Below are 6728 nucleotides of genomic sequence, written 5' to 3'. Positions count from 1 at the left end.
AAACTCGTAGATGTGATGAAACAACTTCTATGTATGTTCATATCGGTGTCATTGCATACGGATTGATTACGCAGTACCCCACCCACATACAAACGTGTGCGACATGGAATAGAGATGTATATGGGCACAAATACAAGCAGCCTCATTGTAAAATGGAAACGTTCTCCAAACTTTGACAGGAACCGAAAAGGGGAAATATGAAAGCCAGTTATTGTTTACCAAAACAAAAGAAAAAGGCGAGAAAACGAGTGAAGGAAAAGTTAGAAAACGCTTCTCCAACTCGCGTAAAATCTATGATCTATATTACTACGACGGTTATATACTGGAAAAAAGTAAAATCGACAAGGTTACAACATAAACGACAAAATGGGACAAGGGTTCAATCTAATCCTGAGAAGAGCACAAATTTTCTTTGTATAGGATCCAAGCGCTGTCAAATGTAAAACGCTCAAGCCGGCGTTTATTTTCTGCCAATCCTTTGACCAATGTATGTTCCAGAGCAGGGGCGTGCAAACAACTGATTTGTTTTTATTACTAAGCTGTTTATGTTTTTCACAGAAAATTATAATACAGGTTGATGAGCGCTTTATGGTATTAGTGATTTAGGTCATGTAATTTGTACAAAACTTTAGTATATTTGATGATAGTTTTGGCAGGAATGGTAAACCATTTTTGCAATTTTTTCAAGTCAACAAATTAAATAAAGCACATTTGTACCAATTTTGGCACAACTGGACATTGTATCATTTAGATTAAATTGTGTCAAGATATCTGGTATGAAAACCTTAGCTGAATCTGATAGCTGAGAAGGACTTGATAGCTCCGTAGTACCTTTAGCAGCTGTAGTGAATTAGAAGGCTTGGATCCTGCATTGCAAAATCTCAAAGAGATACATGCATAAATGCATTTAAGATCTCACACCCAAATGAAATGCCTTTTTATGTACTATTTTAGTCAGAATCTTGTTTTATTTCATTTCCATTCAATGAGCAATTTTCTGCAAAAAACATGCCTACACAACATTCCAACACTTAAATTCTTTCTTGCAAAACAGGAATGAAGGCAACTATATAGCCAAGTTCGTACAGATATTCTGCATTTATTGTCAGATGCATCACTATTATTGGTGATCCCATTATAACAGATAGTGCATTCACCAGATATAAAACAAATGTTAATTAAGTTTAAAATGTGCAGTATATCATGGGCTATGCTTCAGAAATGATTACAAAACATACACAGTGCTAGTAAAACAGAAAACACAAATAAAATATCTAATGTGATTCCAATTCCTTCATAGTGTAATTGTCGCAGAAAAAGGTCGTACTGTAATCATGCAGTGCCATAAAGCTTGAGGGTTTGGAAAGAGACTGAAACATTTCCAGCGGAACTTTTCCTGAGACCATTAATGATGCTTATTGGAGAAATATAAACCCTACAGAAACAACTTCATGAGAAATTGAGAATTGTAAAATTTTATAGTATTACCAATTTTATAATAGATAATAAACACCCAAATCAAATGCACTCAATCAAGAAAAACAAATCAAATACTGTTAAAAATATTTGAGCAAAATAGTTGAAATATTATATTTTTATTTTGTGTTTTTGATTAAAACGTTCAAACCACTTGTTCCTCAGAATTTCCAGGAGTTTGATGACAGTCAAAAACAAGCAATTTGGATAAGTAAGGTAATGTCACACAAAGTATCACATCATCTTGTGTGGAGAAAATAACCATCTTGTGGGATTTAAGTCCAAAATACTTAAAAAAGCACGAACATTGCTTATATTGCACAAAAAAACATTATTACTGCTCAGTAAAGATTTATTTCAACACTAACTTAATAACGTATATCCAGCACACCTCTACGCATATGTATCGGTTATTACACACTGGAATGCATGTGTCCTATTAATCTACAAATCATATCTGCAAAAATCGCTATGCAAATGCCTAAAACAAAAATTATCGTCATTTTTCCAACGCATTTTTGGGGCTTTCTTTTGCAGCCGCCATTACGCTTCAATTTGCTTCAACCGTGACGGCTAGTAGCGCGATGTTGGAAGGATCACCTGGTGTAGTCTGGTACAATGGGCAAAGCCGGAGTACAGTGTTGTGCATTCGGTTGCAACAAAAGAAAAGTAAAAAAGCACGACGTAGAAGCGACAGCGAAGGCAGTAATGATGAAGAGAGCTATACAAAGCGCAGATATCCCCGTACTTTTCACATATTTTGACAGTTTATTTGAGTCAGTGCCAGCAACTAAGACGAAGCTGATTATAGTTGTGTTTGACTAGGAACATTAGGTGTTATTATTATTACGCATCTTTTACTATTATAATTGCATGAGACAAGCAGGCCCTCCTTAGTCACATATTGTAGTGTAATACCTATATCCAAGTGATGTGTATACATTTTGTCAAATCCTGTGGTGTAGTGGTTTATCACATTCGCTTTTTGGCAACGGACCCTGGTTCGATTCCAGGCGGGATTAATTAATATACAATTACTTGGTTTTGTGGTGTATTGATTGTAGTGCAAGTGGTAAAACTCATAAGATATCCTCCAGTTTTTTTCATTACAATTTTACACACATTTTAATTAGAGGTTACTTGATACATTTGCTCCTAGATTTCCATCAGAGTCGGACCGTCGAAAAGTCTGGATTAATTACATTCACGGGCAAAAATGGAATCCAAATTACCACTTTAAGAGAGGATGCTGTTCCCACTAGATTTAAGAATTTGCCAAAATATCTAAAGCAGGTGATAAAAAAGTTGTATTATTTGAAATAATGAATTAGAACATTAAACTTAATACACAAAAAAAAGAAAGAAAATTCAGTGTGAAAAACCACTAAATCTGTCGCTATGTTTTATATGTTTTACAAATGCATTTCGCTATAAAAAGCATCATCAGTGTCTAAAAACAAAATAAAAAGCGGGATAAAAGCAAAAAATACAAAAAACGCACACACCCAGACCAACCACAAAAAGCCTATCCTCTGTCTTACAGGACTGCAAATGCAGACCGGCAGGTATGGCGCTGATTAAAACCACGAAAAAAGGCGAGGAAAAGATAAGGGCGCAAAACGAAAAAACAAACACGATTGTAGCAACAAAGCGATTGCAGTCAACGAACCGCAGGAAGGACCATAGCTTGAACATTTATTGTGGCGCCCGTTAAAATTAGCCATTTGTTTTCACAAACGTCCAAATTTTCAGTCCGAGGTTCCTCTACAAAAACCACATTATAGCATTGTGCAATACCTAACTTTTTTTGGAAAAGTCGGAAATGTTTATTGTGGTAGTGCTGAAGAAGGGCCGCGCGGTCACCCCCTACACTTATGTCGGACGTCCGCCAAACAGCTCGATGTGAATTCCATCGGGTCGAAAACTTATTTTTAGTTTGGCCGACATATTGTTCTTCACACGCCAAACACGTGGCAACATATATTCCGTAGTTACGACACGAAAGTTGCTGACGTAAGTGGAACAGTCTTTGTTGTGACCGCAAGTCAGTCACCGGAAAAACCATTGATTTGGATTTGCCGTGGTGACCGCACAGGGCGCATTTGCCACAAGGATAAGATCCTGTTTTATGATCTGCTGTTTCGTGCGCTAATATTTTGTAACGCATCAAGGCAGCGCCGATGGTGAAGGGTCGCTTGTAGACTACACACGCTGATGGCTTCAACTGCCTTTCCCGGTCAGTCAGTCGTAGAATGTTGGTGAAGGAAGTCGCCCAAACAATTCTTTTTTCGCTCCGGTGTCTGGAAGTTGGGGGGGGCAAAACGTTCCTTCCATTTGGCTGCTGCAGTAAGTATGGCGGAATACACTTTAAATGGAAAACTGGAGCGTCGACATTTTGCCTCAAGGTCGCAGAGGCTGGACCTATATCGGTCATGCATTTCATTAAGTCGGCGGAGACGAATGCACTCCCCAAACACGATGCCTCTAAAAATCCAAGGTGGATGGTGGGACGTGCCGTTGAGGAATAATCTCCCTTTTGCCGTAGGTTTTACATAGTTGGTGGTGTAAAAACCACCCCGCGAGGTTTTGTCTATGATGTGCAGTACATCAAGAAACTCCAGCCGAGAGCCATCTTTGTTAGTGGAGATGCAGCGGAAGGTTATTTCGAGGTGATTTCGTGCAAACCTATCCCTTAAGGCGCGTTCCACAGCCAACGTGCGGGTCTTTCCATACGACAGCCAAACTATGTCGTCAATATATCGGCGAAATAGTTCTGTTTTACCCACAGCACGCACTTCTTGTTTGATGATGTAATGGGCTGTAATATTTGCCACTGAAACCGAGTGGTTGGGGTGACACTAAAACGCTGAATGGGCGGGACGTCGCGGAAACCGTTAAATATCGGGTAAATTGCTGACGGTTAGTGCTATTAGGGTTGGGTTGAGGTTTTATAAAAGTATATGAATCAAAAAATGTCCCTGCCTAAAACTTATTCAGCTGTTTCCTGACATTCAGCAAAAATGCTTGGGCGGGAAGTCTCCCTCGGACGCTGAATGTTTCCCTCGGCCGCTGAATGTTTCGCTCGGTCGCGGAAGGTATCCGGGGGAATTATTTTTAATGATTTTCTATTATAAAACTTTATACCAACCTTAATAGCACTAACCGTCAGCAATTTAACCCGATATTCAGCGGTTTTCACGACGTCCCGCCATCTCCCGCCCATTCAGCGTTTTAGTGTCACCCAGTGGTTGTCTCCTGTGACAATTCCTTCTGCCTGCTGAAAAAATGCTTGTTGGTACTGAGTTATTACATTTTTTAGGCAGTACATCACCAGCTGCATCAGCGATTGGCAAGCGTTTGCAGATAGTGTTGATTGTGTAGCCGTAGCGTCCAGCAAAGCCTCTGCGACAATATCGCGGCGCAGATTTGCATACATTTTTGTGACGTCTGCTGTAACCAGAAAAAGAGGTCGATTAGGGCGCATTTGTGAATCATGCGCCGTTTTCCAGTGGTCCAATTGCATGAGATAGTCTCGGGTGTCACGGCAATATTCATCCACGAAAGACCGACAGTATGCCACACTAATGGGCTGGAGTACAAGTTCCAGAAATGCCGTTATCCGTGATGTCGTGATGTTTCCAGCGGACTGAAGTAGTCTGATTGGGATGTCGGCGGCGTCGATGGATGGAAGCAAGACCGGTTGTACTTTGTGCGTCTTGAATAACGGGTAGGCATATGCTGTGTTGTTGTTGCAAAATACTTTCGACAAACAACCGTGTGTGTGGTGATAGCGGTTGTTTTGAAATTTTATCCCTACCGTAGCGTAGAGAAGCTTTTCAGTTATTGCACCTTCAGCGTGGAGCGCCATCATGTACTTGTCACACATTTTACGGACTTTATCCAGGTGTTGCACAAGTCCCTCAGCTGTCATGTCAAGCTCCACAAACTGTGCTAGTTCTCGCTTCATGATCTTGTCATAATCAGTATAGTTGATGATGATAATTTTACCATCCTTGTCTGAACGACAGATAACGATTTTTTTGTCACGAACCATTGATTGAAGTTTGTGAAAACTTTTTCGTAGGTCTACAGAAAGGTTGTTTTTCTTCTTATACCGCTGGATTACTTCTTCTTTCAAGTTGCGCATTTTTGCCATGACACCTTCTACGTACGCAATGGTGACATCATCTAGCTGGCTCTTGTCTGGTCTCGAGTGTCGTGGGACTGTCAGCTTACGTGGTAATGCAACATACTCTGCTTCGCTATTTTCAAACACGTGTGCCCATTCCACTCTTCTGATATGTGCTTGAGTGTTCAGCCATTCGTTCGTCTCTACTGCTGTTGCCCAATTTGGCGTCGCGACGAAATTTGGACCTTTCATCAGAAGAATTTTGTCATTGTCGTCCAGGTTAAACGCCGATTTATTAAGAATGACTTGTGAGGCCTGTTGTACAATGTTTTCTCTTATTTTGTAAGCTTTTCTTTTTCTGTACCTTTGGGTGTCGGTTGACTTTCCGGATAAAGTTTCTTGCAATAGTCCTTTTGTGATTTTTCAGATTATGTGCATATTTGGAGAAGTGGGCTTGTCTGTGGATGTTGGCTAAATCATTCTCCATTTTACGTATTTGCATTTTCAACTTGCGAAATTAACCTCGGACTGAAAATTTGGACGTTTGTGAAAACAAATGGCTAATTTTAACGGGCGCCACAATAAATGTTCAAGCTATGGTCCTTCCTGCGGTTCGTTGACTGCAATCGCTTTATTGCTACAATCGTGTTTGTTTTTTCGTTTTGCGCCCTTATCTTTTCCTCGCCTTTTTTCGTGGTTTTAATCAGCGCCATACCTGCCGGTCTGCATTTGCAGTCCTGTAAGACAGAGGATAGGCTTTTTGTGGTTGGTCTGGGTGTGTGCGTTTTTTGTATTTTTTGCTTTTATCCCGCTTTTTATTTTGTTTTTAGACACTGATGATGCTTTTTATAGCGAAATGCATTTGTTTTGATAAAACATAGCGACAGATTTAGCGGTTTTTCACACTGAATTTTCTTCATCTGATTTTAATGACCCTGAATCGTCGCGGCGTTTTACTTGAAAGGAGATTTCAATAATAAGAAAAGAATTACTACACAAAAAAAATGAGAATATATTTACATTTCTCTATTAACATATTTTAAGCAAAATAAAGAACGGAGGCCACATATAAAAAGCACATAGAGAATGAGGGCCAAATTGACAAACCAACTGCACAAAATAG

At 39.7% G+C, this 6728-nt stretch overlaps 1 long non-coding RNA gene and 1 pseudogene across 1 annotated transcript; one reads left to right on the top strand and one right to left on the bottom strand.

Annotated features, from left to right (window-relative positions):
* Positions 1–2925: 2925 nt before the first annotated feature.
* LOC145218425 (uncharacterized) lies at positions 2926–6107 on the bottom strand (annotated as a pseudogene).
* Positions 5140–6436, top strand: LOC145218426 (uncharacterized). Its single transcript, XR_013857603.1, has 2 exons — positions 5140–5203; positions 5561–6436. It is a non-coding gene; the product is annotated as an uncharacterized LOC145218426 (long non-coding RNA).
* The last annotated feature ends 292 nt before the right edge of the window (positions 6437–6728 follow it).

Source organism: Phallusia mammillata, chromosome 3 (assembly GCF_965637545.1).
Source record: "Phallusia mammillata chromosome 3, kaPhaMamm4.hap1.1, whole genome shotgun sequence".
NCBI classification, from domain to species: Eukaryota; Metazoa; Chordata; class Ascidiacea; order Phlebobranchia; family Ascidiidae; genus Phallusia; species Phallusia mammillata.
This window is presented reverse-complemented; position numbering and strand designations above follow the sequence as displayed.